Source organism: Mercenaria mercenaria, chromosome 9, assembly GCF_021730395.1.
Source record: "Mercenaria mercenaria strain notata chromosome 9, MADL_Memer_1, whole genome shotgun sequence".
Taxonomy (NCBI): domain Eukaryota; kingdom Metazoa; phylum Mollusca; class Bivalvia; order Venerida; family Veneridae; genus Mercenaria; species Mercenaria mercenaria.
Window position 1 is genome coordinate 79,583,405 of NC_069369.1, and position 25,117 is coordinate 79,608,521.

The 25,117-nt window shown below is 37.3% G+C and overlaps 1 protein-coding gene across 1 annotated transcript in view; it reads right to left on the bottom strand.

Moving 5' to 3' along the window:
• The window catches only part of LOC123547551 (protein mono-ADP-ribosyltransferase PARP14-like), a 97,661-nt gene that overhangs the window by 66,779 nt on the left and 5,765 nt on the right, over positions 1 to 25,117 (bottom strand). The gene's annotated exons all lie outside the window — the stretch shown is intronic.

Here is a 25,117-nt window from a genome sequence, read left to right on the forward strand (position 1 = left end):
CAAGAGATCACAGAGTGATCTTGGCGCCCACCACTGAGCCATTTTTCAAGATTTTTCAAATTTCAAGACTAACTCAAGGTCAAAATCAAGGTCATGTTCATTTCAGTACACAAAACTGTGCGTATGGTATATGCATGTGGTCCAAATTTGAAAGCTGTAGCTTGAGAAATGTAAAAATAGGTCACTAGAACAATTTCAAGGTCAAAGTTAATTTTGATACACAAGACAATGCATGTGCTTCAAACTGGAAGGATGCAGCTCGAGAAATGTGAAAGTAGGTACTAGGTAAAAATCAAGGTCAAATTTCAATTCACAACACGAAACTATCCAAGAGGTCCAAATTTGAAGCATGTAGTTTCAGAAATGTGAAAGTAGGTCACTAGGTCAGTCTCAAGGTCAAAGTTCATTTCGGTACACAAAACTATGCATGTGGTCAAAATTTGAAGGCTGTAGCTTATGAAATGTAAAAGAAAGTCACTAGGTCAAAATCAAGGTCACATTTCATTTCGGAACATAAACTTATGCATGTGGTCCAAATTTAAAGCCTGTACCTTCAAAAATGTGAAAGTAGGTCACTAGGTCAATGTCAATGTCAAATTTTGTTTCGGTACACAAAAGATTTTCCTATGTAAGTCTATGTAAACAATATGACCCCAGGGCGGGGCCATATTTGACCCTAGGGGATAATTTGAACTAACTTGTTAGAGGACCATTAAATGATGCCGCATACCAAATATCAAAGCTCTAGCTACTGTGGTTTTGGACAAGAAGATTTTCAAAGAATTTCCTTTCGGTTGCCATGGCAACCAGAGTTCCGGATGGATTTCAATTATTTGGGCAATTTTGATAGGGGCACCCAAGGATCATTTCTGTGAAGTTCAGTGTAAATCTTCCCAGTGGTTTTGAAGAAGATTTTTGAAACTAGAAGATGCTTTTGTAAACACGCGCTTGTCTCCTCCAATGCAAGGTCGTATTGGCAAGAAGTCAATAGGGGTCAGGAGCAAAAGTCAAAGAGACACTGATGGTTGGCTGCAATAGGGATCATCCACTTGACATGTCCAGTCATCTCGTTAAGTTTCAACATTCTTGGCCTAGTGGTTGTCAATTTACTGTTCACGCTCCTGTGACCTTAACATTTGATCAAGTGACCTCAAAATCAATAGGGGTCATCTACTCTGCATATCCAATCATCCTATTAAATTTCAACATTCTAGGTCAAGTCGTTCTCAAGTTAATGTCCGGAATTGATTTTATATGAACAGGCCGCTGTGACCTTGATCTTTAATAGAGAGATCCAAAAATCATTAGAGGTCATCTACTCTGCATGATCAATCATCCTATGAAATTTCAACATTCTGGGTCAAGTGGTTCGCAAGTTATTGATCGGAAATTGTTTTCCATGTTCAGGCCCCTGTGACCTTGACCTTTAACAGAGTGACCCCAAAATCGATAGGGGTCATCTACTCTGCATGACCAATCATGCTATTAAGTTTCAACATTCTGGATTAATTGGTTCTCAAGTTACTGACTGGAAACTGTTTTCAATGTTCAGGCCCCTTGACCTTGGCCTTTAATAGAGTGACCCAAAAATTAATTGGGGTCATTTACCCTGCATGTCCAATCATTCTATGAAGTTTTAATATTCTGGGTCAAGTGGTCTTCAAGTTACTGATCGGAAAAGGTTTTCCATGTTCAGGCCCTGTGACCTTTAACAGAGTGACCCCAAAATCAATAGAGGTCATCTACTCTGCATGACCAATCATCCTATGAAGTTTCAACATTCAGGGTCAAGTAGTTCTCAAGTTACTGACTGGAAACGGTTTTCAATGTTCAGGCCCCTGTGACATTGACCTTTAACAGAGTGACCTCAAAATCAATAGGGGTCATCTACTTTGCATTAACAATCATCCTATGAAGCTTCAACATTCTGGGTCAAGTGGTACTCAAGTTATTGATCGGAAATGGTTTTCAATGTTCAGGCCCCTGTGACCTTGACCTTTAACGGAGTGCCCCCAAAAAACAATAGGGTCATCTACTCTGCTCGACCAATCATTCTATTAAGTTTCATTATTCTTGGTCAAGTGGTTCTCAAGTCATTGATCGGAAATGGTTTTATATGTTCAAGCCCCTGTGACCTTGTCCTTTGATGGAGTGACCCCAAAAACAATAGGGGTCGTCTACTCCAGCATCCCTACCACCCTATCAAGTTTGAAGGTTCTAGGCCTACAAGGACCTTACATGCCTGCCTGTGTAAGACGGGGTTTTCCCTACCCGAGGGACAGTGTGGAATGGAAAACCGAGCGTTAGCGAGATGTTTTATCCAAACTGTCCCGAGGGTTGGGAAAACAGCAGCCTTACACAGGCAGACATGTTAGATCATTTTTCTTGCCTATCACGTTCAAAATAGATCGTGGAGACAAATAGATTTGGGTATTTCCTGACATTACCTATATAGTTTATGACGTCACAATAGTGTCAGTACAATGTGACGTCACCTTAGTGCATGCTACTTTAGACAAGGGTTTTCCCTAGGGAAAGACAGGAATATCTATACCCAGCGCGTGCTCCGACAAATGTATACTTTCCCCGCTAGGTAGGCAAGAAAAATGGTTCTCCAGTTATTGACCGGAAATGACGTGTGACATACGGACGGACGGACAGGGCAAAACCAATATGTCTCCCCCTGAGTTTCTGACAAGAAGATTATCAAAGTTTTTCCTTTCTGCATGGAATTAAATTCTTTGGGCAATTTTGAAATCGGGCCACCCAAGGATCATTCCTGTGAAGTTTTGTGTAAATCTGCCCAGTGGTTCTGAAGAAGATTTTTTACAATTTGTTGACGGACGACGGACATCTTAGTTCATACAAAAATCCTTATCAGGTACAGATAGGTCAAAATACACCTAGAAATTGGATGTAACAAGCATGTTGTACCACAGATTTTCCCTACAGCCAGTAATAAACAAGAGGGCCATGATGGCCCTAAATATCGCTCACCAGAGTTGATCTGGCCTACTGACCTAGTTTTTGACCCCACATGACCAAGAGTTGAACCTGACCTAAAGATCATCAAGACAAACATTCTGACTAAATTTCATAAAGATTTGGTTACAACTGTGGCCTCTACAGAGTGTTCACAAGCTTTTCCTTTGACTGGACCGGGTGACCTAGTTTATAACCCCACATGATCCAGATTCGAACAAACATTCTGACTAATTCTCACAAGTTTCAAACTTAAACTGTAGTCTCTAGTGTTGAAAAGATTTTCCTTTGATCTGGCCTAGTGACCTAGTTTTTGACCCCACATGACCCAGATTCAAACTTCTAGAGTGTTCACAAGCTTTTCCTTTGATTTGTCCAGGTGACCTAGTTTTTAATCCAACATGACCCAGTTTCGAATCTGACCTAGAGATCATCAAGACTAACATTCTGACCAAGTTTCATAAAGATTGGGTCACAAATGTGGTCTCTAGAGTGTTCACAAGCTTTCCCACTGATCTGACTTACTGACCTAGTTTTTGAACCCACTTGACCCAGTTTCAAACTTGACTTAGAGATCATCAAAACTAATATTCTGATCAAGTTTCATAAAGATTGGGGCACAATTGTGGTCTCTAGAATGTTCACAAGCTTTTCCTTTGATCTGCCCTACTGACCCAGTTTTTGAGCCTACTTGACCCAGTTTTGAACCTGACTTAGAGATTATCAAGACGTACATTCTGACCAAGTTTCATAAAGATTGGGTCAAAAACGTGGTCTCTAGACTGTTCACAAGCTTTTCCTTTGATCTGACCTACTGACCCAGTTTTTGACCCCACATGACCCAGTTTCGAACTTGACCTAAAGATCATCAAGACTTACATTTTGATCAAGTTTCATAAAGATTGGGTCAAAAGTGTGGTCTCTAGTGTTCACAAGCTTTTCCTTTGATCTGACCTACTGACCTAGTTTTTGACCCCACATGACCCAGTTTCGAACTTGACCTAAAGATCATCAAGACTAACATTCTGACTAAGTTTCATAAAGATTGGGTCAAAAATGTGGTCTCTAGGGTGTTCACAAGCTTTGACTTTGATCCGACCTACTGACCTAGTTTTTGACCCACATGACCCATTTGCGAACTTGACCTAGAGATCATGAAGACTAACATTCTGACTAAGATTCATAAAGATTGGGTCACAAATGTGGCCTCTAGAGTGTTCATAAGGCAAATGTTGACGCACGACGGACGCCGGACAATGACAGATCACAATAGCTCACCTTGAGCACTGCTCTGGTGAGCTAAAAATTTGACAATAGACCTTAGGCGTTGGGGGTGACCAGGTGTGGGCACACAACTTCACATGTTGATAATAATGTTCATGGAAATAGTTTAATGAAAGTCTACCAATTCGTTAGTTTGTTATGTACAAATGTGGATTTTTACACATTTGAAGGGCAGTAACTCTGAAATTACTACACAGATCCTGGCAAAATTTTGTGTGCACTACCACATTATGGTGGCCTAAACTCATTTTAAGTTTCATAGTTCTATGTCAAATATGTCACAAGTTATGAAGCAGAAATTGCCCTATACAATTAACACTCGTAACTACTAAGGGCCATAGCTCTGGTGTTACATGGGCAATCTGATTGAAACTTGACAGGCCGCACTTCCCTATAGTGGTGAATATATACATGTGTATGAAGTTTTATTAATACATTCAAAACCATTTCCTAGATATGACTCCAGACGGACGGACAAATGGAGAGACAGACGGACGGACGACAGAAACTATATCCCTCCGCCTTCGGCGAGGGATTTAAAGGACATTTCAATGTTAAAAAACAGTATAAAGTAGCCTCCTCGTTAGTTTAATGTCTGGGGAAATTTGTGTGCAAAAAGGTCCCCTCGTAATTTCACCAAAATGTTTAGAGCTGGAATCTATCAGGTGATTGGCTAAAATCATGGTACGTTTTTCAGAATCCAAGATGGCCACCAAAAATTAGAATTTTACTTTAGACCCATTACTCGCTGCGGTTATTAGTGTTTTATATTTCATATAGGTTTTTTTACTTAAATTAATACAAGAAAGGTAACATTCATTTTTATAGTAAAAATAATACAAAAAATGCGTGAGAATGGGGGTCCTATTTTAAATTTATATTCAGATCCATTGTACCAAAGTGCTCTTACCTCTGTATTAAAATAATTGTGCACATTTGGGAGACGAATTATTTTTATCTTACTAGCCAAAAAGTGGATGGGGTATCTTATTATGCATTTTAGCTTTCGCCTGAGACCCATTATTTGCTGAAGTTGCTGGAGTATTTTTTGTTTTGAATAGGTTTTTTTTTTTTTTTTTTTTTTTGAATACCTGTTTTTATATATTATGGAAACATATGAAAATTATTTGTTTTTCCTATTTTTTCGTTCAATATTGAAAAGCCTTTGTGATGGGGACTGTGGGGACTGGAGGTTAAGTGCCTTAATGATATTTATTCATTGCTAAGTACGTGTTCCTCTGAGATATATTGGTCCGTATAATGTATGAAATATGTTGGTTTGTCCCTTTTAGCCAAAGGCTTGTTGAAACAAGTCGTCTGACTGGTTCAATACAAATAAATTGGTGGAAATAAAAATAGCAATATCGGAAATCCCATTATACAGAAAGATGACTTTGAATTGGTCAGCACTTTTGCCAGATTGCAACTTCTAAATGCTGAATATGCTAAATAACAATTCTATGACGGTTCATTATCTAGCTCTTAATACGTTTTGAGATACGCATGATACAAATTTGTGTCAAGGGGCAAGTGTATAGCTAAGCAGAAAAACAGTGCAATGTACAAATCCCCATTCATCCTCTTAGGGATTGAAATTGTATAATTTTGCATTATAGATTGAACGTCGATCTGGCTTATTTACGGCAATGCAAGGAAGGTGGAATTCTTCAACGTCGAAAACATTTGTAAACAATCCTGTCAAAACCTTCTGCCGACAACCATGTCATAAACAGCTTATTCATGGTAAATCAATCACTTATAATCAACACAGGTCCTCTTGCCTGTAAGACAGTCATTCTTAATTACTCCCATATGTATAGTGATTTAAAATATGTACGGCACTGGGAATCTGCAAATCATTAAAAATATTCTTCCAAACATTTGTCTTTATTTCTCTAATAATTATGTATTACTAACAATTGCAGCTTTATTTAGTGAAAATTGTACATCATAGTTTTATATCTATGTAAAATGAATACTAAAATTGAAGCAGAAATAAAACCACAGCACAAGAACAACACTTCTTATACAGTCAATAGGATAACAGACAAGAAACGTGACATGACTTCTTTTTATCACAAAAATCAAAATGTTACCAGGATGTGGGATCAATTCTTTTCTACAGTTAATATTTTGCATATTCTGTGAGTTTAAATTCCAAATAGGAGCAGAAAGAAGTACGGATAACAGCACTTGTTTTTCTTTCATTTGGCATTTTCTTCGCCCACTATTTAAGCATTTCTAAAATTAAGTAAAACTGAAACAAGAGCTGTCCGTAAGAAAGCACGCTCGACTTTTCCCAGTGCTTGATCCGAATTAGAGCTGTGCCAGTAAAAACTCTAAAAAGGGGCATAAGTCTGTCAAAATTCATATCAGTATTATGGAGATTGTTTCTCCTGGTGTAGATTTTAATAGTAAATAACTATTTCAAGTAAAAAGCTTTGACAGTAAGAGAGATATCTGACTTCATCAAAAACTAATGAAATCATTCTAAGTTAACAAGGGGCATTACTCTGTTAAAAGTTTAATCAGAGTAATGTGTAGGGTTTCTCCTGGTATAGACTTTGATAGTGAATAACTATTTTAAGTTCCAAGTTAAAGGCCTTGACATTAACAAAGATCTTTGCCTTTATCAAAACCTAACGAAAACATTCTAATTTAACAAGGGGCATAACTCTGTCAAAATTTAAATCGGAGTTATCGAGATTGTTTATCCTCGTGTAGACTTTGATAGCAAACAACTTTTTTTAAGTTTCATGTCAAAAGGTTTGATAGTAACAAGAGATATTCGAGTTTATTTATTTATTTATTTATTTATAAATTTAGGTTTTACGGCGCACCAACACAGTATAGGTTATTTATCAAACTATTTAACCAAACAATTCCAACTTAAGAAGGGGAATAACTCAGCCAAAATTCAAAACGGAGTTATGGGGATTGTTTTTCCCTGTGTAGAATTTGAGTTAAGTAAATAAATGTTTGAAGTTTCCAGTCAATAGCTTTGATAGTAATTACGATATTTGACTTAAGCAACGGCGACGCCAACCCCAGGGCGAGTGCAGTAGCTCTACTTTTTCTTCGAAAAGTCGGGCTAATAATGGAGTTACTTTATAAAACATATATCACATTAAAGTTATTTGGTCTTACAGGGTGATATCATAATCATACAAGCAATAAAGACACTAACGAAACTGTTGGCATGTTAATTTAATTACTCCCATCCCTTTTTTTCAATGGAAAAAAACGTCTTTACATCTAGATAATTTCTATACATGAGTTTTAAAAATTAGTTTGCTGCATTAATGACAAAAAAATCCTTCAAAATGTCTAAGAGATATATTTAGAAACAAGGGCAACATGTCGAGCCCGCCAGCTGTCAAAAGGACTGGGAGTTGCACACGAAAATTTGTCTCACTGAGACAAACATTTGTGCTAAATAAAACAACTGACAAGGGTGTTGCGCGTGACACGCAGTCTCATGGTTGTGAACAATTGTGCCAAATTATTTTAAAACCCCAAAGTCAATGACGAAGTTATTTTCCGGACAAGGTCAATTATACCCATATTTGACCTTCAAACTCCAAGTGTGACCTTGATCTTTAAGATATTGACACGGGTGTTGCGCGCCACACGCCGTCTCATGGTGGTGTACAACTGTGCCAAGTTATTTTAAAATCCAACAATCAATGAGAAACTTATGGTCCGGACAAAGAAATTCGGACGGACGCACGCACGAACGCACGATGACCCTATATCGCTCACCTGAGTAACGTTGCTTGCTTGAACAAATTTCTTTGCTAAAGCTTCAAAAACAAGAAAGTAGGTCAGTAGGTCATATTCATGGTCACTGAAAGTCAGTTTTAAGAACAGTGTGCAAAACTGTACATGCCATCCAAATTTCAAGGCTGTATCTTAAAAAACAAGAAAGTAGGTCAGTGGGTCACATTCATGGTCACTGAAAGTCAGTTTTAAGATCGGTGTGCAAACTGTACATGTCATCCGAATTTCAAGGTTGTATCTTGAAAAACAAGAAAGTAAGTCAGTAGGTCAAGTTCAGTCGGGTGACCCTTATCACTTTGGGTCATCAGATAAATATAATTAAACAGTCTTGGAAATTTGATCTGATAATATTTGAAGTATTTTTTTCCTATATAACTCATATATCAAGTGACCCCTGGGGCGGGGCCTCTTTTTACCCAAGAGGCATAATTCGAACAATCTTCTTTGAGATCAGCTAGACAATGATACATACAAAATACCAAAGGCATACGCCTTGAACTTTCAGACAAGAAGATTTAAAAAAAAATTTCCTATATATCCTTAAAATACATATAATATATATATATATATATATATATATATATATATCCTTAACAAATTGTTTCCAAAAATTCGGAAACACAAGCTCTTCTTTTCGCATGTTTAAGCTTAAAACAACCTTTAATCAAAAAAGCCCTTTAAACAAGGAAAATGCCTTATGAAAGATGAGCAATGTCTAGTCTTGTAAATTCTTCTTTATATGGCCTAAAAATTGTATTATAAAAGACGGCCAAGATGGCCCTAGGTCGCTCACCACCAAAAAAGTGTAAACATGTTTTACCTAGTGATTTCATGGAGACAAATTCTGACAAATTTTCATTAACTTTGGACCAAAAACGTGGTCTCTCAATTGTAAACAAGCATTTTCTTTGATTTGACCTAGTGACATAGTTTTTTTTATTCCACATGACCCAGATTGGAACTTGTCCAAACATTATGAAAACAAACATTCTGACAAAGTTTCGGGAAGATTGGAGCAAAAAGGTGGCCTCTACAGTGTATATAAGCTTTTCTTCTGATTTGACCTAGTGACCTAATTTTTAACCCCACGTAACCAAGATCTGAATTCATCCAACACTTCATGATAACAAACATTCTGACCAAGTTTTATGAAGAAAGAAATGAAGAAGAGCTGTCTCCATAGGATGACATATGCCCCCGATGGCACTTTGAATGAGTAGTTATGGCCGATGTTAGAGTTTAGGACCTTTGACCTACGGAGCTGGGTCTTGCGCGCGACACGTCGTCTTACTGTGCCACACATTCATGCGTAGTTATTTTAAAATCCATGCATGAAGGACAAAGATATGGACCGGACACGCCCATCAATGCACTATCATGAAAAATGACCTTTAACGTCTAAGTGTGACCTTGACCTTTGAGCTACGGACCTGGGTCTTGCGCGCGACACGTCGTCTTACTGTGGTACACATTCATGCCAAGTTATTTGAAAATCCATCCATGGTTGACAAAGATATGGACCGGACACGCCCATCAATGCACTATCCTTTAATGTCTAAGTGTGACCTTGACCTTTGAGCTACGGACCTGGGTCTTGCGCGCGACACGTCGTCTTACTGTGGTACACATTCATGCCAAGTTATTTGAAAATCCATCCATCGATGACAAAGATATGGACCGGACACGCCCATCAATGCACTATCCTTTAATGTCTAAGTGTGACCTTGACCTTTGAGCTACGGACCTGGGTCTTGCGCGCGACACGTCGTCTTACTGTGGTACACATTCATGCCAAGTTATTTGAAAATCCATCCATCGATGACAAAGATATGGACCGGTCACGCCCATCAATGCACTCTCCTTTAATGTCTAAGTGTGACCTTGACCTTTGAGCTACGGACCTGGGTCTTGCGCGCGACACGTCGTCTTACTGTGGTACACATTCATGCCAAGTTATTTGAAAATCCATCCATCGATGACAAAGATATGGACCGGACACGAAAATTGCGGACAGACTGACAGACTGACAGACCGACAGACCGACAGACTGACAGACGGTTCAAAAACTGGGGGCATAAAAATGTGTTTCTAAGGTGTAAACAAGCTTATTCTTTTATTAACGGCGGGCAGTTAACATAACCAACGTTCCTGGATTCTGTATCAGGACAAACCTGTTCTCCGCAAGTAACTGCCAACTTCCCCTCCCCACGTGAAGTACCAGAAGTGGAGGACGAATGATTTCAGACACAATGTCTTTTATCATATCGTCACACTGAACCGCGGATCGAACTCGCGACTCTGCGATTCGTAGACCAACGCTCTCCCTACTGAGCTAAACACTACTAAAACATCTTTGGTAGTGATATACAGATGTAACAAGCATGTTACGTAAAGTTACATTATGTTACTTGATGTTATGCTTGTGACAATTGGAAGGTATGTCACCAAATTGGGCCAATTTTGTGCCCTATCGAACCCATGATGGGATCTGGCCAGTTTTCTAAAGGAATGGAGATATCATGCCAATACAAGTTGTGTGCAAATTTGATTAAAACTGATTGCAAAATGTGGTCTCTATCTTCTTCACAATCCAAAAATAGCAAATTCTGGCCATTTAAGCGGCCATAACTCTAGAACCCATGATGGGATCTGGCCAGTTACCGAAAGGAACTGAGATATTATACAAATACAAGATTTGTGCAAGTATGATGTGGTCCAAATCTGAAGGCTGTAGCTCAAGAATTGTGAAAGTAGGTCACTGGGTCAATATCAAGGTCAAATTTCAATTCAGAACACAAAACTATGCATGTGTTCCAAATTTGAAGCCTGTGAAAGTAGGTCACTAGTTCAAAATCAAGGTCCAAGTTCATTTCGGTACACAAAACTATGCATGTGGTCCAAATTTGAAGGCTGTAGCTTAAGAATTGTGAAAGTAGGTCACTAGGTCAAAATCAAGGTCAAATTTCATTTCGGAACACAAAACTACGCATGTACCTTAAAAAATGTGAAAGTAGGTCACTAGGTCAATATCATTTTATTTATTTATTTGGGTTTTAAGGCGCACCAACACAGAATAAGTTATATGGCGCCAAACAGGACTACAATGTCAAGGTCAAAGTTCATTTCAGTATACAAAACAATGCATTTGGTCCAAATTGGAAGGCTGTAGCTTGAGAAATGTGAAAGTAGGTCATTAGGTCAAAATCAAGGTCAAATTTCATTTCGGAACACAAAACTATGCTCCAAATTAAATGTGAAAGTAGGCCACTAAGTCAATGTCAATGTCAAAGTTTATTTTAAGAAAACATACGCAACACACAATACAAGACGGACAAAACAACCTGTTGAAAATAGGGGCACTGCCCTGGAACGGTCAGTAACCTAAATAAACGAAAATGGGGGATTAAACACGTTTAGGGCATGCCAACCTCGCACTTACCCTATTTTCAACAAGCTAAACAACACAATGTAAACAAGTGAATGAAGTATTGCCATGCAATACAAAGTCCCCTACTGGAATGCACCTAATTTTCTCTACTGCAGTATAGTACAATGAACTGATATCTGTCAATGATGCATAAACAATAGTGTACTATATATATACAGTATGCTATAAACAAAAGACTTGGATTAAAATTTGTATATATAAAACCCTATCGTTGTTTTCATATAGCATATCTGGCCGATTATCAAAAAGGTAAAAGAAAATCCTTTAAAGTCCACAAAACTCTTTACCAGGTAGAGATAGGTCAAAATACACCTAAAAATTGGATGCAACATGCATGTTGTACCACAGAAAACTGGTCTCTATTTTTTCCCTACGGCCTGTAATAAGTAAGTTACAATATAAGCCATTTACAGTAAAACTAAGGGAAATAACTCTAAACAAGAGCACCGCCTTGCGGGTGCTGACGCTCATCTGATTTTTTTGTATAACAGAAAAATTGTCCTACTCATGATTTTCAAAAAAGGGTCATAATTCTTGCAAAAAGCAGGATGGAGTTATGTTTTTTGATGTACATAGTGAGCTTATGATGGTGAACAACTGTTGCAAATTTCAAAGCAATAACTTGAGTAGTTTAGGAGAAAAGCTGACCTAAACATAAAACTTAACCAATAAATCTGATATTTTCTAAGTCCAAAAGGGGCCATAAGTCTTGCAAAAAGCAGGACAGAGTTATGTTTCTTGTGGTACATGGTCAACTTATGATGGTGAACAAGTGTTGCAAGTTTTAAAGCAATAGCTTTGATAGTTTATGAGAAAAGCGGACCTAAACATAGTACTCAACCAAGAAAACTGATTTTCCAAAAGTCCAAAAGGGGCAATAATTCTTGAAAAAAGCACGATGGAGTTTTGTTTCTTGCTGTACAGGGTCAGCTTATGATGGTGAACAAGTGTTGCAAGTTTCAAAGCAATAGCTTTGATAGTTTAAGAGAAAAAGTTAACCTAAAAATAAAACTTAACCAAGAAATCTGATATTTTCTAAGTCCAAAAGGGGCCATAAATCTGGCAAAAGGCAGGACAGAGTTATGTTTCTTGCTGTACTGGGTCAGCTTAAGATGGTGAACAAGTGTTGCAAGTTTCAAAGCAATAGCTTTGATAGTTTAAGAGAAAAAGTTGACCTAAACATAAAACTTAACCAAGAAATCTGATATTTTCTAAGTCCAAAAGGGGCCATAAATCTTGTAAAAAGCAAAACAGAGTTATGTTTCTTGCTGTACAGGGTCAGATTATGATGGTGAACAAGTGTTGCAAGTTTCAAAGCAATAGCTTTGATAGTTTAAGAGAAAAAGTTGACCTAAACATAAAACTTAACCAAGAAATCTGATATTTTCTAAGTCCAAAAGGGGCCATAAATCTTGTGAAAAGCAAAACAGAGTTATGTTTCTTGCTGTACAGGGTCAGATTATGATGGTAAACAAGTGTTGCAAGTTTTAAAGCAATAGCTTTGATAGTTTAGGAGAAAAGCTGACCTAAACATAAAACTTAACCACGAAAACTGATATTTTCTAAGTACAAAAGGGGCCATTAATCTTGCAAAAAGCAGGATGGAGATATGTTTCTTGCTGTACAGGGTCAGCTTATGATGGTGAACAAGTGTTGCAAGTTTCAAAGCAATAGCTTTGACAGTTTAGGAGAAAAGTTGACCTAAACATAAAACTTAACCAAGAAATCTGATATTTTCTAAGTACAAAAGGGGCCATAAATCTTGCAAAAAGCAGGATGGAGTTATGTTTCTTGTTGTACAGGGTCAGCTTATGATGGCGAACAAGTGTTGCAAGTTTCAAAGCAATAGCTTTGATAGTTTAGGAGAATAGCTGACCTAAACATAAAACTTAACCAGGCAACGCCGACGCAGACACCGCTCAAGTGATGACAATAACTCATCTTTTTTTTTCAAAAAATCAGATGAGCTAAAAACGAGAGTGCCTCATGGTGGTGAACATTTGTGCCAAGTTACATCAAAATCCCTCCATGCATAAAGAAGAAATGCTCCGGACAAAGTCATTCTTGAATTTGGAATTTGACCTCTAAGCTTGACCTTGACCTTAGACCTAGGGACTGGTTTTTGCTCACAACAATCTTTCTCATGATAGTGAACATTTATGTCAAGTTACTTTAAAATCCCTCGATGCATGAAGAAGTTTTCCAGACAAAGTCATTCTTGTATCTGACCGTTGGCACCTGAGTGTGACCTTGACCTTCAACCTAGGTTCTTGTGCATGACACTCCCTCTCATAGTGGTAAACATTTGTGCCATGTAATATCCAAACCCTGTTTTGCATGACAAAGTTATACACCGGACAGGAAAAATGTCCCATTAACCTTTGATCTCCAAGTGCGACCTTGACCTTTAAGCTTGGGTTCTGGGTGTTGCGCATGACACGTCGTTTCATCATGGGTAACATCTATGCCAAGTAATATTAAAATCCCTTGATGGATGTCAGAGTTCTGGACCGGACAGGAAAAAAACCCTATTGAGCTTTGACCTCCAATTGGGACTTTGACCTTTGAGCTAGGGATCAGGGTTTTGCGCATGACACATCATCTCATCATGGGGAACATTTGTGCCAAGTAATATTACAATCCCTTCATGGATGGCAGAGTTATGGACCGGACACGAAACAGACCCTGTTCATGCCATTTTACCATTTGACTGCCAAGTGTGACCTTGACCTTTGAGGTAGGGGTCTGGAAGTTGTGCATGACACATCGTCTTATTATGAGGTACATTTGTGCCAAGTTATATTAAAATCCCTTCATGGATGATAGTTTTATGGACCGGACAGGAAAAAAGCTCTGTTGACCTTTGACCTCAAATTGTCAAAACTTGACCTTTCAGGTAGGGGCCCGGGTTTTGCGCATGACATGTCGTCTCATCATGGGGAACATTTGTGCCAAGTAATATTAAAATCCCTTCATGGATGACAGAGTTATGGACCGGACACGAAATTGCGGACGGACGGAAGGATGATAGATTTATGGACCGGACAGGAAAAAAGCTCTGTTGACCTTTGACCTCAAATTGTCAAAACTTGACCTTTCAGGTAGGGGCCCGGGTTTTGCGCATGACACGTCGTCTCATCATGGGGAACATTTGTGCCAAGTAATATTAAAATCCCTTCATGGATGACAGAGTTATGGACCGGACACGAAATTGCGGACGGACGGACGGACGGGCGGACGGAAAGACGGACACAATAACGGAATGACAGAATGATGGACGGACGGAAAAGCGCACTCCTATAGTCCCCGAAACTGGTTTTCAACCAGTAGGAGACTAATAAAATCCCCGCTAAGAAAGGCTCTAACGTTAGTGCAAAAGTAACAGATAAATAAAGCAAAACATAAAATTAAGGTAAATTTAAGGTACAATTACACCAATGTACTCAACAACTTGTCTGAAGTTAGAGCAACAAGGGCCTAACTTTTAAGGGCACGACTAAGAAAACTGTAAGACATAAAACCTTAACCAAACATTTCTAAGTAGAAAAAGGGGCATATTTTTTTTAAAAAGCAAATTAGAGTTATGGAACCTGTGCAATGTAAGTAAGTTTATCACAGTGAATAAGTGTGTGAAGTTTCAATCCATTCCCGTAAGTGGTTACTAAGATAGTATACCAGCTTACATACAAAAACTTAACCAAATCGGGACGCCGGCGCATTAGTGAGTCCAATAGCTCTACCTATTCCTTGAATAGCCGAGCTAAAATTAGGTTCAAAAGAAGGAACACTACAAAAAAAGGTTACAACAACAATAATCTATATTAAAGCATGATTTTAAAAATAATATAATAATAGGGACATTAAAAATAGGCTTTACAGCAGTAACGCCTGTGTCAGTTTATATTCAAATTGCACATGTCATCAAAATAAAAGTAGGTAAAATTTGAAAGACACAAAATACTTTTAGCACTCCTAATAAACCGTAACAGAACAAACTGTGTGTTTTTATTTTTTTTTTTTTTTTTTTTTGCTTTTTAGAGTCACATTAACACAATTACGGTGTGACTATTCCAGCTACTGATGGTGAAGGAAGAACCCGGGTACCTCTTTGGCATTATTTCGTGCCAAAACAACACTTGGGTAGAACAATCAATATTCTGTAAACCAGCTGGATGACTTCCTCGCAAAAAGAACTCTACCTTACCCACAAACACAGTTTCGAACCCATGCACCGAAGGGAAAGTGATATTAAGTCAGCGACATAAACCGCTCGGCAATGAAGGTCCCATAAAACTTAATTAATGACAGACAAAGAAACAACGAGGTTCTGACTTTTAAGCGACTATTTTGCCAGTGTATACAATACAACTTTTATTCTGCTGATAATTTAAAGAGTTAATACGATAGGTTTAATACCATTTTCAACGGTATTTCCGCTATGTGACGAAGGTCAGTTACCTGTATTCTTTACCAGTTTTAATGTTTTCACTGCACAAGTACCTGACAACTTAGATACATAAATAAAAGGTGGAGAAAGAATGACATTGTCTGCCATTATACACCTTGCCCTTGGATTTCAAAGTTTTGGACTCAAGGGAGCTAATCGGACGGACTGACAACTTCACAGTTGTATTTAGTTCATACTTTTATCAAAGAGCCTCAATATACCAAACATGAAAAAGAGATAATTGTAAAACAAACTACGCTTCAAAAATCAATCACTGACATTTAAACCCTTACAACTTCAAAATAATGTACAATACATAATTACAAAAAAAGTAACAAACATTTTAACTGAGAAAACAACCTAATCTGCATATTGTACAGAGGTGTTTTCCACATCTGAACTATTCAAGTAATGCATTACATGACATTTCATACTTAACCTAATGGGTTAACAACAAGAAGCAAAATATCATTTATGCCTCCTTAAAGTGTTTTCATCACTTAACATTTTCATTGTAGCCTGAACACATAACGTACAAAAAATATGAAGAAAAGTGTGCATAGAAAACACAAATGTTACCTACTTATCTTTACTCCAACTGTGACAAGAGACTGGTTTTGAAAAACACGCATATCTCCAAATACAGCTTCATTTAAATGGCAGGATTAAAAGATTCTTAGTCATTCATGCTTTCCGTAACTTCAACTGTAAGGTTGGGAAAGGACCTGCCTTACACATGCAGACTTGTTATATCATTTTTCTTACCTTGATATAATTGAAATATTTCATCTATAAAAAATTCGCCCATACACCATGAAATCATAACAGGACGTCAAATTTTGACGTCAATATGAAAAGGTAAGGTGATCTCTTTCCCGGATAACCTTGTCTTTCTCTCCACGTGGTAGGAAATCAAAATAAATATGCAACTTCTTGGTGTAACACAAAGATGTGCTGGTAGTAGGACAAACACAAACATTAAGCGGTACAATTAATTTCTAAAGAAAATACAACGGGAAGCCATCAAAAGTAAATAGAATATTGTATAATCAACCAAATCCCATAAAATATGCGTACATAAGCTTGGTACTATAAAGTTTCATTGAAATCAAATCGGTAGTATAGAAGAAGTTGTCTAGAAAAACTTAATCAAAATTGACCTTTAAGGAAATAGAAAAAGTGGAAAACCACATTCAATCAAAAATCAATTACTAAACCAAAATATGCCAAAGATATGCAAAACTAACCTTGGTACTAACCCCTTTTTTTACAAAGTTTGGTTGAAATCCAAACAGAAATTTCAGAGAAGTACTTTAATCTTTGTGTAAAATAGAGACAGACAAACAGACTGACTGACATACTGACGGACAGACTAACAGACAGCACCAATCAATATATCTCCCACATACGGGGAAACAAAAAACATTTTCCGTGTTCTTACAGACTAGAGTACAAAGAAGGCATAATTCATAAGTAAATTTAGTATATACGCTTCTTTACTTTTACCGAAGGTACTACGCATCTGTGAATTTAAAACAGTTTCAATTTCACAGTTCAAAGACACTCTATGCTCTCTCCAATAGTATACAAAAGATTACTGTCTCTGAGGTTGTTTAAAGTGAAGAAAATAGTAAAATCTAGTAAAATCTACAAGTAGAATGGATTAGGTAAACTTATGGAAAATCAATTGGTTCCTTCTTAAAATAAAAACTGATTCTGGATAAAATATGTGTGCATAAAAAGACTCTTTCTATAAATATTTGCTTCAATAGAAGTCAAAGAGAACATAGGAATAATGAAGTGAATAATATTTTTAACAATTTATGTCACTATCAACATTATTTCCCCATAAATCATATGCCACAATAATATATTCGAGATCATGATACAGGTAATACAACAATATGCTTTCAAACCATTCTCATGTATTTCTCTAATTTAACTGATTATGACACGTCCTACATAATTTCATACCACCAAGACTTAAAGAGCAAGTATTAAAGTTATTTTCCCTAGGAGTATGACAATAGCTTCCACAAACCTCGCATTGTATCACAGTTTGGTTTGCAGTGAGATTAAGTAAATCTTTACAATGACAGCAAATAGCTACCATATACACCTTCCTACGCTGTGATGTTACATCGCCAGGAAATTCAGGAAACGGCAATAAAGCCTTCTGTGATAAACAACCATACAAATGGTTTCGCATTTGTTTCAAATCATATCGATCTCTAGATGGATCTTGTCTAACAGCAAGACTAAATGCAGCGGCAATAGCAAAAAGCCCACAGTCAGCTTTGTTTTTCTGCTTTTGAAATTGCGCTAATTCAACAGTAATAGCTGCTGATTCATCTACTGGTGACATTCTGACTATCTGTTTCAGACAAAAGCTGTCAAAATGACGATACATACTGTCAAACACTTTAATTACACCAGGGTCACATCCTATGGTTGTTGCCGTGACCCAATGATGTCCATGAGAATGTAGGATCTGTAGAAACTCTCCTGTGCACTTCGTAGCCTGTCCTACTGTTGTAACACAAACATCCTCTAACCCACTTATATCCGAATTAGTGTCTTTAATGATCCTACTAGCCCTATCAATATCATCATCTTCCAACCAATATTTTGAATCATGTATACGTTGCAAACCTTTGAATGGTGAGACATAGTTTGCCTCTCTGACTTTTTCTTTTCTGATCAACTTTTGCTGCACCATATGTTCAGATTTGTCGAACTGTGTTTCCGAGTCAGAGTCATCATCTACCAAGCAGAAGAGATGACATGTGGTAAAATTGCTTTGAACTGTTAAAACCTATCAGACAACTGACATTCAATGTCTATATCTTTGTTTTTCAAAAGAACAGATTGGCAGACATGTAACAGTATTAAATATGATTTAATATGGTTGTTCAAAAATAACATATGTCAAGATGCTATTAAAAATATATGCCTCCATCCCATCTCACAATGGCTAGTTGGAAGTATCGGGTATGATAAAAGTCTAAAACACACTTTAACCATGATGTTTAACCTAATAACCCTAAAAATATTAAAGGTGTTCTCCTGACCACAGACACTCACACTTAGGAGTTTGACGTAGTAGGTAAAAGCATTATCAAAACCATTTTCAGTCCCATTATTCTTAACCTTTGATCCCCGTAACAATAGCGCTCATCTGTTGACAACAAGTAATGGACCCTTGGATTCGGTATCCCATGATTTGTCCATTTATTGATTGAAAACTGCTTTCTATCTACAGCCCAGACATTCTACAAAACAGTTTTACAATCTAATTTCACCATGAGCGCGACCCTTGACCTCTTGACCACCGAATTGATTGTTGTTATCTACTGACGACAAGCAATCACCGTATAGTTTGATATCATTGCAAAAGAATTTTCTACAAAATTATTTCAGCCTTAAGCTCAAGGTGACCTTTACATCCACCTTACTCATCCAAAACAAAAGCAGACAACTACTGAGAACTGCCAATCATCAATGAAGATTGACTGTCAAAGGTTTACCTGCATGCACTTAATCAAAAACGTAAGGGCCGCCTACTCACCAAGGACTGCTCGACTGACATGACCAAAACAATATGCCACCGCTCTTTTCTAGTGGGGATATATATGTGTCACATGTTATATTCTGCATGTTGATGTTATGAGAAATAACAAACTTTGGTCTATTTTTAATCAGTATATACAAGGATATTCCAAAATGCAAGCATTTTCCACATGACAGTCACTTCTGCTTGGTTTCTATCATACGACATGAGGTGTTAGACGTTTTCAATTTCTAACAAAATCTGTGATCATTAAAATATTTCAATACATATAGGATTCAATCTAGATGTAAAACAATAATTTGTACAATTAGTAATCTATCCATCAGACTTGAATTATCAAAACAGGAAAGAACTAAACAGGTGTCCGGTGGGGATGGGGGATATGGACTATTACAAAACGTCTTCAAGAAACACAGAAGAAAAGAACCATAAATGGCTTCTAGTTACCCTACTGACCTTGCCTATTTTACTTAAATATATGTATGACATACAGTTTAAAGAATGGTAATAATTGCATTTAGTATGAAAAAATGATTCAAAAGACAATCTTATCACTAGTACAAATTAAGGGTTCGATGGGTATTTGATGTCTTGAAAATTGAACATCATCAAATCATAGAAAGGAAACGTTGTATGGCATGAAAATTGAACAGGTTATAAAATAGGTATATTATTTCTAACAAGAGTGCCAGAATGTCACAATATACGCCCGTCAAAGCAAATTTCTTTACACTAGCACCTGTATTTGCAAATGGAATTTTAATTTTCTAGTTGTTTGCAATGTTTGTTTTTTTTTAGAAATTATTGTAATTCTTTTATTTTTCTAAGTCCACAAAAAAAAATTACCAGGTAGAGATACCCAAATACACCCAAAATTTGAAAGTAACATCAATGTTGTACCACAGAAAAGTGGTCTTGGTTTTTCCCTACGGTCAATTATAAATAAAGTTATAATGTAAGTTATTTGTAGTAACAACTAAGGGAAGTTAATCTTTAAGAAAAAAAAAAAATTACAAGTCCACACAAAAATCTTTACCAGGACCTGGTAGAGATAGCTCAAAATACACCTCAGAATTGGATGTAACATGCATGCTGTACTACAGAAAAGTGGTCTCGATTTTTCCTAACGACTTGTAATGAAAAAGTTACAATATAAGCTATTTATAGTAACAGCAAACGGAAGTAATTCAAAAGAAGGGACCAGTGCATGACACTCCGTCTCATGATGGTCTACAATTGTGCCAAGTTACATCAAAATCCCTCCATGCATGAAGTAGAAATGCTCCGGACAAAGTCATTCTTGTATCTGACCTTTAGCCTCTAAGTGTGACCTTGACCTTAGACCTAGGGACCTGGTTCTTGCGCAAGACACTCCGTCTCATGCTTGTGAACATTTGTGCCAAGTTGTATCAAAATCCCTCAATGCATGAAGAAGAAATGCTCCGGACAAAGTTTTCATTCTTGTTTCCTTGACCGCTAAGTGTGACCTTCACCTTACCCCTAGGGACCTGGTTCTTGCGCATGACACTCCGTCTCATGATGGTGAACAATTGTGCCAACCTATATCAAAGTCCTTTCATGCATGAAGAAGATATGCTCCGGACAAAGTTTGCATTCTTGTATCCTTTGACCTCTAAGTGTGACCTTACCCCTAGGGACCTGGTTCTTGCGCATGACACTCCCTCTCATCATGGTGAACAACTGTGCCAAGCTACATCAAAATCCTTCCATGCATGAAGAAGATATGCTCCGGACAAAGTCATTCTTGAATTTTACATTCTTGTATCCTTTGGCCTCTAAGTGTGACCTTGACCTTAGACATAGGGACCTGGTTTTTGCGGATGACACTTCGTCTCATGATGGTGAATAACTGTGCCAACTTTCATCAAAATCCTTCCATCAAAATCCTTCCATGCATGAAGAAGATATGCTCCGGACAAAGTCATTCTTGAATTTGACCTTTGACCTCTAAGTGTGACCTTGACCTTAGACCTAGGGGCCTGGTTCTTGCGCATGACACTCCGTCTCATGATGGTGAACAATTGTGCCAAGTTTCATCAAAATCCCTCCATGCATGTAGAAGATATGCTCCGGACAAGGTCTGTGGACGCTGCCGCCCGCCCGCCCATCCGCCTGCCAGGGGCGTTCCCATAATACGTCCCGTTTTTCAAACGGGCGTATAAAAACAAATTGTCAATTGACTGATAGATGCTTGAATTCCCTAATAGGGTCCAAATTAAATGGTCACACCTCTAGACAGTGTGGCGCCTTTACAATCTCACCATTGTCAAAGAAATGTTGCACATCTTCGTTTTGATGCATTTGCAGCACGGTGCGAGTGCTGAAATTTCGAATTACAACCTTAAACAACGTTTCAAGAATTTTGAAAATTGTTTATTTTCACTTCTTTACAAATGGAATTATTTTTCAAAGGGGGACAACTTTCTTGAAATGAATACGAGACAGTTCGGAACACAACGGGAAAACATGTATTGAATGACTAGAATGTCGGTAAATGCGTTATTCCTTGCAAAACATTGTAAGAACTCATTTTCATAATGTTTATAATTCTCTTTTCATTGATTAAATTCATGAAAGTAATTATGTACATCTGCTTACAATAGTTGTTTCCCTTTGATTTGATTGCAAATGGCAATCAGTCAAAATGTGTATTGTTGACAAATAGAAAAAGAATTAGTAAATCAATGACAACCTAACATACCTTTTAATTTTAGGACTCATTTTCCTATTTGGGCGTAATATGCAATACTTCATAGTTTGACATTTTTAAACTTTGAACATATAATGACTTTCATGAAAAAGACAAGATTATCCCATAAAAAAGATATTATGAACCCTAAATTGAACATCTCACAATTGTTTTTAAATGGACAACATCTTTACTAAACTAGAGCTATCACTAAAGGTGATGAATGTACCCCCCGCATGCACTTATACAGTACACTGCAATTTGACGCACACAAGATTGCATAATTATGTGGACTGTATGTATATAGACTGTATGTATACTATACAGTATGGTAACAAAAAACAAAGTCCCATAACTATGCAGAATATTTATCTAAAAGAATGTAACATGCACCATGCACAACTAGGGTTGGTACTGATCACTTGTGTGAGGTTTCATTAAATTGTGTGCAAGGGTTTGGTAGATTAGGCACGCACAAGTTTGCATATGCAGACTGTATGTACATAGTATGTTAACAAGAAACAAAGTCCCATAACTCTGCAATTTTTGTCGCTGAAAGAACCTAACATGCCCCATGCACAACTACTGTTGTTACTGATCACTTGTGTGAAGTTTCATTAAATTGTGTCAAGGGGATGAGGAGAGAGGGTGCGCACAAGATTGTGTCTATGTATATAGTAAACATGGTAAAGTAACAAAAAAACAAAGTCCCATAACTCTGCAAACCTCTTTTCTAAAAGAACCTAACATGCCCCATGCACAACTACTGTTGGTACTGATCACTTGTGTGAAGTTTCATTAAATTGTGTCAAGGGAATGAGGAGAGATGGTGCGCACAAGATTGTGTCTATGTATATAGTATAGTAACAAAAAAACAAAGTCCCATAACTCTGCAAATTTTTTTTCTAAAAGAACCTAACATGCCCTATGCACAACTACTGTTGGTACTGATCACTTGTGTGAAGTTTCATTAAATTCTGTCAAGGGGATAAGGAGAGATGGTGCGCACAAGATTACGTCTACGGACAGACAGACGGACGGACATAGACAGACGGACAGACAGACAGACAACCTGAAACCAGTATACCTCCCCCCCCCCTTACAACTTTGTTGTCGTGGGGTACAAAAACTCGGTCCAATACTTGTTTAAACGCATTGTCCTTTACAGCTCCAAACATCAAATACTCACAAGAAATTATTCCCCTTTAAAATAACGGAAACAAGAAGCTGCGTTCAATAAACGCTTGGTGCCCCCGGTGGCATCCTTGTCGATACAAAGCAACCTAAGTCCAAAACGAGGTCAAGTTCAAGGTCAAGGTCAAACTGAGGTCAGGTAATGTCTGAAGATGAGGAATGGTCACAGGTTACATCTGCATTAGTATCAAGTCATTCTAGTAAGGGGTATTGATGCTAGACGAAACGGTCCCATTTGGTTAACCAAGAGATGGCCCATATAAAGCAACCTAAGTCCAAAATGAGGTCAAGGTCAAACTGAGGTCAGGTGATGTCTGAAGATGAGGAATGGTCACAGGTTACATTTGCATAAGTATCAAGACATTCTAGTAAGGGGTATTGATGCTAGACGAAACGGTCCCATTTGGTTAACCTCGTACGGACGGACTAACGAACAGACCAATCACTATTTGCCTCCTGCATCAGTAGATGCCGGGGGCATAAAAAATCGATCAATTTTCAATATTTCTAGAAAAGATAATCAATCTTATTATTCAAAATTTCAGTACTCGCACATAGTTGCAAATGCATTAAAAAGATGTGCAACTTTTCTTGAAAATGATTGGATTTTAAAGGCACTGAACTGTCCAAAAGTGACGTCTCTTACCGTGATCCCTTTTTTGGAAATTCAAGCTTCTATCATTAAATTTACACTGGAATTTCAGAATTATGTACTTATTTTATAAACTGTGCATTTTTCATGAAAAACAACGTTTTCTTTCTATGATTTTATGATGTTCCAATTTCAAGACTTCAAATATTCATCGAATCCTTAAATGTTGCATGGTAACAATGCGATATAGAATAATCGTAAGAAACTAGTATATAAAGTATATACGGAAAAACCTCAATCACATCATGATATAAAAACATATTTTTATCACGAAGTTAGAGCGGCATTAGACATTCAGTCTTACAATATAAATCTCCTTTACTAAACTCAACTCTAGTTCACTCTTGGTTTTAGTTTATGCCTTTATACCCCCATCACACTTAGAAAATCCACTCCTATCCATGTTTTATACATGCTTCCATGAAGCCAAATTTTGACCTATTATAATTATGAACAAGAGCATCGCCTGATTGGGCCATCGCTCGTCTGAAAGTTCGGGACAATATGCAAGAAAATAGTTACCAGTTACCGTTCTTGGCCATCTTTCTCATCTTAACTGATGACAAAAATGTAAGTAATGTAAGTATTCAAGAAAAGCGAACTTAATAAACAACCAAGAAATACTGATTCCTAAAGTGAAAAAGGCCCATAATTCTAAAAAAAATGCAAGAGGGAGTTATGATTCTAGACCTACTCACTAAATAAATGACAATAAATAAGTGAAGAATGTTTCAAAGATATGGGTCTTTTAGAATTCAAAAAATGTGCACCGAAATGAAAAGAAAATCAAATTTTCTATATAGTTAAAGGGCCATACTTCAGGCAAATTGCAAGTCGAACTTAAGGCTCTTGGCCTTCGTACTAATTTTATAACGATTTAGAAGTCTGCAACTCTCAAAGCTAGTGTTCTTATAGCATTCAGGTGAAGTGGTCCTAAACAAAAATTTTAACAAAGCAATTCTAATTTTCTAAGTACAAAAAAGCTATAATTTTAACACAATAGCACCACCTTGCTCATCTGATTTTTTGTCTCTGTATAATAGAAATAG